The sequence below is a fragment of the Arctopsyche grandis genome, chromosome 9 (genome assembly GCF_051622035.1).
Source record: "Arctopsyche grandis isolate Sample6627 chromosome 9, ASM5162203v2, whole genome shotgun sequence".
NCBI lineage: Eukaryota > Metazoa > Arthropoda > Insecta > Trichoptera > Hydropsychidae > Arctopsyche > Arctopsyche grandis.
Genome location: NC_135363.1, coordinates 17,632,998 through 17,643,547, shown reverse-complemented (window position 1 = coordinate 17,643,547; position 10,550 = coordinate 17,632,998).

Here is a 10,550-nt window from a genome sequence, read left to right as displayed (position 1 = left end):
CAATAGATGAAGTTTTGTGATCATGCGAAAATTCGAATTCGAGATTTTGACTGATTCGAACTCAGAATCGATCACTGATCACGTTTTCATGATCTAGAAAAAATGTGTGTGTGTGTGTGTGTGTGTGTCCTATCGAACTGAAACTTAGTATCGGTTATTGAAATTTTTATCGACACGACGTAATTTTTTTTTCAAATTTTTAAGTTGACAGGAAATGGTACCTCCCCTTATAGATGTCCTCTTTTTTTGAGTTTTTGAATTCAATAAAATTATCTGCCAAACCGTTAACCGAATCGGACTGAATTTTTTTTACGTGTAATAGAAATAATAATTTTTATAATCTTATATTTTTTTTAATTTGTCTTCGAATATAAATTAAATTAAATAGATCGGACTAATTACATACTTCACATTATTTTTATAAAAATAATGTAAAGCTGAGCTCGAAGCTTTTGAAGATAATCGAAAAAGCGTCGTTTTACAATAGCAATGTATCTAATAACTAATATTAAATTTCGAAAGAAACTTTGTATGTAAGGTTTATTTGGAACATTGAAAACAAATCAAAGTTTCTATGACGACGATATCGATATCGTTGAATATTATTTATTCAAATAAATTATCGATTCAAATAAATTTAATAAAAAGACAAGTGAATGTTTACTATTAGATTGTTTTGCCATGTTTAAGCTGTTTATATTACAAATACCGAGCGAAGCCGGATAAAACCACTAGTGTAACTATATAATTGCCCAGATTTGCCACCTCCACGACAATATACAAAAATTATCTGATCTTGTTTCTAATAGTATGTTTAATTTTAGGGCCAAATTGAAGAGACAGATCAAATTATTAAGAATAGATAAAAAGTGATTAATGTTATTTTTCTCTGATTCTGTTTCCATAATTAATAATTTTATTTTTGGTTTCCATTTTTTATTGCTGATTTTGTTTTTGTGTCATGTATGTATAATATATTTATTAAAAAATGTAGTAGATACTATTTAAGAATATTTAAGACTTCATTCCTTTGTATTTTTCTTATATATGTATATATATATATATATATATATATATATATATATATATATATATATATATATATATATATATATATATATATATATTATTCTGTTTGTATGTTTAAAATTAAATAAATAAAAGTGGGAAGAAATTTAACTATTTTAAATACTACATATATATATATATATATATATATATATATATATATATATATATATATATATATATATATATATATATATATATATATATATATACATATGTACGTACATATATCAAAGCATACGCTTTTGTCTATTTTATGTCTTTTGTCTATTCCTCTTGTATCCTGCCCGTGCACATTAAGTAAGGCTATACGGTAAAAAGAGAGACAATTTCGCTGCACGCTACTGCTATGTACATATATGTGTGTACATACCTACACATGTATAAGAAACTCTGTCTTCGAACTGTAGCGATGATCATTTGTTACAAATATTACTGAAATTATATGAAGACATGCGTTATGAATGAATAAATATTTTTTTATTAAATAACCAGCTGAACCCGGCATGCGTTGCAATGCCACAATAACGCATGCAATTCCCGTTCCCGTTCCCATTTTTCGGAAAAACGTAGGCAGCGAACACATTTGAAATTATCCAATTGTTTGTTTATTTAACCCTAACAACGCAAGTCTCGACGCGAAAACATTTGAAATTATTGCGTTGCAATGCCACTCATTCCCGTTTTTCCCGTTCCCATTCCGGATTTTGGGTGATTTTTTTTCACAGTAAGCTTCCCGGATATGCATATAAAAAATCATGAAAGTTCCATCGTAATCGGTTAAGTGGTTTATACGAGAGCCTATTATTAAGCCTTTTATTAAGTGGAGCCTATACGAGACAAAAAGACATACAGACATTCATTACTAACCTCTTCTTATTTTTATATATACATATAGTATATGTATGTAGAAATGATTTTTAAACGAGCCGAGCCGTATGTGTGGTTGGTCAAACTGCTAGGGATAAAGTGTGTGTGTGTGGTATGCATGGGAGAGACCGGATGCGTGTTGTTATGGTCACTTGTTGGAGAACAAGCCCGAAGACATGTTATAATAAATACATAGTTCTGACTTAATCTGCGTTTCACTTGGAATCCTTCACATCCGGATCCTATATGTATATATCTATCTATGTGTGAACCGCACGATATGATCTGTAAGTATTTGATAATTTAATAAAATTTCTAAATTACAGTTATGTATTATAGTGTCTTATAAAACCACTATATATTCACTGACCAATTATAAATAATGTGAGTTCATGATGTGAGCAATGAATGAACATATAATATTATACCATATGTTAATTATGATAAAAATGTTTTTGTATTTTCTTAGCAATTTGCTAAAAAATAAACATAATAATATAAATGAGAAAATGGAGATACGGAAAGTATAGACTACAGATCGCATACTACTAAATAGATAATAAAAAATGACGATTGTTATCATAATTTAAAATTAAATTGACAGATTAAAAAATTCAAGTTCACCATTTAGTTCGGTGGCAGATTCAAATAAAATTTTCACCATCGTAAATAACGATATATGTATAGATGTATACATACATACTTTAACGTTTTCATTAAAAAAAATATGCATTGCATAATTGCACTAAAATAAGATGTAACGAAAGATGTTAGCGCGAGGTTAAATCATTACACTGACACTCAACAGGTTTGAGACAAAATTTTTAAACAGCAAGTAAACATTTTGATTAATATTCGTGAATTAATTATTCTTGTTGATATTATAACTTTTAGTATTTGTAAATAGACTAACAAAGAACACATGTATATGTATATATATTTTTAATATATATATATATATATATATATATATATATATATATATATATATATATATATATATATATATATATATATATGTATATATGTATATATATATATTTTTTTTTAAATATTTATATATATATTTTTTCATTAAAAGCACAGCCCTAATCCAAAGCGCCTGACATAGTCGCCTTGCTGTCTCACCTATTGGCACAGTTTTATTTATCAACACATTAGAAAAATATATTTATTAATTTGAAAAATTTTAATTACAAATTAATACATAAAAGCCTACACAACTTTCGTAAATATTCATAATAAACAAATAGTTACACAAAATTCAATTTGCATAGGTCATATGCAGTGTGCACTGTGCACGTGTAATTAGTTCTACATATAAATACATATATATATATATACGTATTTACATTTTTAGGTGAAATCCAATTATTGTGTTATTCGTTTGATTATGGATTTCCTGTGTTCGCAAATAAATTCTCCATAATTGGTATGCTTTATATAGAAAGATCACACGTATATACATATAATTATATGTACATATATATACTTATTCGTTTGTAAACTGATTTATCCTGCTAATTTTTATACACATACTTATGTATGTACATGGGTATGCAATACAAAGTTACGATGAAATTTTTTGTTCGAAATCAGCAAATTTATGTAAAAAAAAATATTCAAAAATTTGTTAAATATATATACATATATGTATGTCTCTTAATAAATATGTATACATATTAAACACAAGTATATTGTATAAAATGTGAGAAATAAATTGTAATTGAACGCAATCCTTTTCGGTGCTCGTTATTATTTCGGTAGAAGTAGGTACAATTTAACAGGAAGGGATTATACAGAGGTTCGAGTTGCTTTTTACAATTAGTTTCCTGTTGAATTTTTACCTGAAGTGCGATTATTATTTTCGAAATATCCGTCACCAATGGTAACTTATATTGGCTTAACGAAATTTTGATATCGAACTCAATTTTATATTCCCCGTGCCATAATTATTATATATATACTATGAATTAATTTTGTACACCTACTTTAGTAACTAAATACATACATGTATGTTACTATCAAAACTTGTTTTTCTTGTCTATTAATTTTATATAAGACACGTTTGCTTATAAATGCCTTATTGAAATTACATATATTCTATAAAACAGGGGGTAAGACTATCAAGATATTTGTTACTTACATTAAAACTTATAATATTAATAATTTTATCACGCGTATTTATATGAAATTTGATCAAATATAGTACCTAACACAAAAAAACTAACGCAGATAAACAATAGTTCAATATAAAAGCAAACTTATACAATACAGTGAGCTGTTGGCGAATATTAATAAATTTGCTTTTATATCAAAGCGAACCAATGGGTCAAATATAAAAGAGTTGCAGATTAAAGATGATGTTTGATGATGAAAAATGAAAAGATGAAGAAATACGAAAAGATGATGTTGATGAAAACATGATCTCAAGAATATGTTTACGACGAATAATCCAGTTTTTTGGGCACGTGGCAAGAAGGGACGACAGTAGATTAGAAAAACATTTTGTGGTTGGTGCCGTAGGTGGAAGAGATGAAGAGGAAGATATCCTATACGGTGGACTGATCAAATCAGGTCGGCTCTTGGCTGTTCTATCGTTGATTCACATCGAAACGCTGTTTCAAGGGAAGACTGGAGTCTTTAGCCACACCCCAGCTTATGAAGGTCACGATCCTCAGTATTGAGGGACTGACTATAAAGAAAGAGAATTCAGGGCACGACAATACTAGAGTAGTCGCAAAGAGCAACCAATGAGAGGAAGGAGCGGGGTCGGCCGAGCCTAGAGGGTCCGCCCTGTCGAGAATTCTCACTTTTGCCGAAAGATATCTATTTTATTTATAACTAGCTGAACCCCGGCATGCGTTGCAATGCCATATTAACGCATGCAATTCCCGTTCCCGTTCCCGTTCTCGTTCCCGTTCCCGTTCCCGTTCTCGTGCCCGTTCCCATTTGTCGGAAAAACGCAGGTACCAAACACATTTGAAATTATTGCGTTGCAATGACACCCATTCCCGTTTTTCCCGTTTCCATTCCCGTTTTTTTTCATAGTAATCTTTCCGGACATGCACACAACAAATCCTGAAAGTTTGATCGTAATCGGTTCAGTGGTTTAGCAGCCTATTCGAGACACACACTCACACACACATGCACACAGACATTAATTTTTATATATATAGAAAAAAATCATCTATGAGCATCCTTTACCACCTAGATAAAAGTAAAAAAAAAATCGATAATTTTTAAATGTTTTCAATATCAATCAATTGGCAAAATTTGAATGATATTGAAAATTGAAAGTAACTTTTTCAGAATTCGACTCCTTGATTTGTCTCAATACATTACAACCGGATCTGGTGAAACTGAATTGTCATTTTTGAACTGTTTCAATTAAATTAATATTTTTCCACCAATCATACCATAGTCTATAAAACTAATCCTAATTCATTACTTTATTTAAAAGTAACATTTTCATACATATGTATGTATATATATTTCAGGAAGGCCTAACTGGTAAACCCCAATGCGCCTTCCCGGCCAATTACAAAAAATGCAGCATTTTTATTACATAAGTCGCTGAATTATGAGACACTTGAAATTGACGAGATATCTATGAATTTTGAACATACATTTTGATTGTACATAAATCATACTCAAATAGTGGTGACATTGTTGGTAGAATGGGGTTTTAGCCAATTTAATCGAGGAATCGTTTCAACAATGAAATCAGAACAAATGACAAACTCTGATAGGAAACGATCGACATGGAGTCACAAATATTCAAGTCTGACCAGCAGCATTACAGATAATATTCTTTTCAATCGAGGTCAACTCACGGGATCGAACCCGGCGCCCTCTCGGCGCTAGGCAAAAGCCCAACCACCAATCCATACTGTTGGCTATGATATATCTATAGCCAGCAGCATAGCTCGATCGTTAAACTTCTGCTTAGCGGCGCCGGGTTCGATCCCATGAGCTGAACTCGACTGAAAAGAATATTATATGTAATGCTGCTGATCAGACCTGGATATTTGTGACTCCAGGTCGATCGTTTCCTATCGAAGTTTTGCCAATTTTCTCTGATTTCATTGTTGAAATGGTTCCCGATTAAAAATTGGCTAAAAATCCTTCCTACCTACTGTGTCACCACTATTTGAGTATGATTAATGTACAATAAAATTTATGTAAAATTCATAGATGTCTCGTTAATTTGCGAGTTTTCAGTGTCTCGTAATTCAGCGACTTGTGAATTAAAAATGCTGTATTGTTTGTAATTGGCCAGGAAGGCGCATTGGGGCTTACCTGTAAGGCCTTCTTGGTATAAAAAATGTAATAAAAAAAAATAAAAAAAATATGATCGACGTCTACGTCCTTCATTGTACATAGAAGTCATCTGCTCTCATTCACGTATTTGATTGAATTCTATCGTCTCACATCGGCAACCTGCTTGATATCAATCCCGAAAACTTATAATCTGGCCTCTGATACTTACTATATGGGCAGCATTTCAAGAATAGTGGATCTTGTCATGTTTAATATACATATATCTATGTATATAGCACTGAAACGATACCAATTACGAATGAAGTATCCGATTGCATTCGATTCACTACTTTCAAAATATAAATATATGCACTAACAGAATTATTAGCATACATTTATGCGAAAATTTTATTACACGCACACACGTGTGAGGATATGTTTGTGTGCGCATATCCGCACCGGGACGTAACTCTTCACAAACCGTTTCGCGGCTTGCGCTTGTCACGCCACGGACGCAAAAACGGGTCAAAAACAAAAAACGCAAAACGCAACCGGGAGATAAGAGATGGCGCTAGTTGCGAACCCGCGGGTGCGAGAGGGAGGAAAAGCGGCGGCGCGGGTGCGGAAAGAGTCAGTTTGGGGTTTGGCCAATGGCGTGAGCGGTCGCGGTTGCGACCACCTCCCCCACCACCCACTTTGAGGGTGGGTGGGGATTGGGGAGGTGGGCGAGATCGGGAGGAACCACTCGCTCTCCCGACAGTAGGCGGATGTTCGTCTGTGGGGCTTGTCGCGTGTCTGGAACTGCGGGAAATAACAAACTTTCCCCGACGTCCCTATGACGAAATACCTTGTGAAATTTTCCATCACTAATGAATGGGGTCAAAATCGAGAAATTTAATTTTGATTATAATATCAAGCTTCAAACTGGATGAAATTATATCGATATACGAAATACAATGAGTTTATTTGAGTATGAATAAAGTCAACCATCTGAAAACGGAAAAGAATAAAGGTAGACAGACAATACACACATTCCAAAACGCTTGACGTACTCCGGTACGCTAAATCGGTACCGCAGAGTTCCCCACAGCCCTGAACTATTTGGATAAAAGGTTGATATTCATATTGATACTGAATTGATATCGATAAAAAGTTTAAAAGTAATCTATGAATATTCTACAAAAATTATCTAAAATTTGCGTTGAATGTCGTCTCGTCGATCATATAATATATATCACGTTTAATCATTCTATAAAACGGTAGTACGAAAATCTTAAGAAAAGAAAACAAATTGTAAATGCACTAAAAAGTTCACCTTTTAAAAAAAATCGTTGTTTTTTTCTATATATGTAGGTATATAACATGTGAGTACAAATATGCATATACGTTGCATTTGGTAAGACCGCTATGGCAAGATTTTAAAAATTTGATTAAAAGGTGCTATATGTACCGTAAAAATTACGTAGGAATATTTTACGAATAAAATTGTTACTTTATTTTTTGTGGGAGGGCGGCAAAATTTTTCAACGTAAAGAAAGTCGCGTCCGACCCATAAACCCGCAAACGAACAAAATAATTTTTGTATTTCGGTAGCCGGACCCTAATTAAACGGCACCGTAAAAGCTTTATGGTTACCCAAATAAATGCGGACCTCGGTCGAAATAAATACGAAAAGATAGAGCGCGTATTCAGCGTGAAATTTTCTATAGCGACAACACAAAAAAAAGTACACGAGATATCCGCAAAACAAAAGAGCAGACCTAGGTCTTCATCCCCCCAACCGATACACCGACGAAAATAAAAGAAAACATCAGACTTTTACGCAGGATACGAACAAAACATTTCACTTAAAAAGTCAGCTCGCTGTAAAGTTATACGATCGCTATGAAAGCTCGAACGTAAACAATATTGCCGGAGTAGGTATGCGCGGCTCGTTTGACCAACTATTTTCATTGTTTTGAACGATTGTTCGATTTCGTTAAAGTGGGGAAAACATCTCTTTGGGGTAAACCTTTTTTTTTCATTCTAATCCATAAAATTACGAATATCCGTTGACCGAGCTAAGTGCCAAGACAAGATAAGACATCTTCGCAACCTAAATACATTCTGCGAATCGATACAATTTTAGAGCAAGCCAAAACACTTCTCAATATTTATAATGTTGGTGTTGGTTGTATGTTTGAAATTTTTATCATGATTTACGTACATATGTAGGTATAATATATGTATGTATATTTCATTACTAAAGTGGGTACCCGTCACACCTACCATTCTTCTTCATATTATACATGGAAGAGCAATGTAGAAAGGTGTTGAAAAAATTCTGTGTACGAACGTATAATGGAGACGTTGGCAATAGGAGCTGAAAAAGATATGATGAGAAGGTGTGGGAGGAATCCCTCACCGCCTGTTCTGGTAGGAACAAGCCGCGGGCGAACGGAAGTGCCAGCCCATACAGAACTGGAGAAAATAAAGGAAAACACACAGGAAAAATGTATCCGGATCCTACAGTCAAACTGTACTAAAGTTCATATTTTGAACATTTTTCGAAATTATATTAGATTTAATACAATTCATTTTATATGATGTTCTTCCATATGAAATATAATATATCTACGAGTAGCTTAGTAAATAATATTTGGTTGTTGTCTTAAATTTTTAGAATGCATTACCATCAAATTTTTTAGCTCAATTAGGCCAAACCTAAGTGGTTTGATAGCAATCTGCGTCTATTACTTTTTTACGTTCGAACTTGCTCCTATTTTTTGCACATCCTTCTTAAATTTAAGGACTTTGGATAACACCGTAATATTCCCTTACTTGTTTATTAGATACTCTATTTTAATTCTATTTACGATTATGAAAAAAATCGAAAATTTTAAATAAATAAAGTAAAAACATAGAACACGTAAAAATCTGTGTAATAAAAAGGACCTTACATACAAATGTGTGCTAGTTAAGTTCGATATGTTCTTTCAGGTCCTGATGTACATATATAATATTACAATATACATCCATATTATAATTTCATATTATGTAGAAGAATTGATAATATTATGTGCGTACATATATGAATATCTGTTGCTACAATTCCTTTAATTGCAATTTAACACGTGTATGTATGTATGTACGGTTCTACGTGACGAGACAGAATGTTAAATTACAGAAAACACAAATATCGGAAGGCAAAGATCGAAAATCGAAAGATCTTAAAAAAAAGGGTGCATGGTAAACGGTACATACTCACTTAATTTGCGCGAGCAGGGTACAACAGGAACAAGAGGAACAGGCTTTTCCTCCCGTATTCTGCGCGCGCACATTAATACGGGAGGAAAAGCCTGTTCCTCTTGTTCCTGTTGTATCCTGCTAGCGCAAATTAAGTGAGTATGTACGTGAGTATGTACCATTTACCATGCACCATTTTTTTTTCTGATATTTCGACTTTAGATCTTTCGATTTTCGATCTTTGCCTTCCGATATTTGCGTTTTCTGTAATTTAACATTCTGTCTCGTCACGGAGACCGGTATGTACAAACATATGTATATTGAAGCAACGTTGTAGATTGTAGAAGAAGATTGGTATGAAGATCTCTTCATTCTTCATTAATCGAAAATATAAGGATGAGGAAGAAAAGCTTATGATTAATAAACTGCCTTTTTAAAACCTGGTTGAGTATTATTTTCGCGATGTGAATTTTGTAAAATAGTTGTACGCGTCGCTAGGGATGTGACGGTTCACTCTCATTACTGGCGAGAGACGCTTCGCTAGGCGATACCACCCGCTGATATGCTCTGCAGACGTGGATGCTACACCTTGCACGCATTTAAAAATATTAATATATCCACCAGCTCTCAAATATTCAATGAGAATTTATTTCAACCCAAACGGAACTTAGAACGGATATAAACTCAGCCTCATATTTGAGCTATAAAGATTTTCATTCAAATCATTTATTTCAACGAATTTTGATCAAACGCATGTATGTATGGTAACAATACAGTTGTCTCATCACATTAAAACGTTTGTTATTATGTTGAAGTGAATTCCGATGTACTAAGCATCAAACACACAAATGTACATAGTAGCCATATGGAGGCCACGTAGACGCACTTGACACCTCGGCAACCGATGTCTCATTTAGATTGTACCCCAACCTTACAGCCTCCTATGCCAGTGCTTTGACTAGCGACCTGGGTGGAGCTTTGACTCAATGACCTCATGGTAGATCAGGTGCACTACATCGCCTCATTAAAGGCGTCTAGTACACATATACCTAATGCAACGTGTGAGGCCTCGGTTTTCGATCGATTTAGTAGCATAAATTACTTCTCATATTGATCCATTTTGT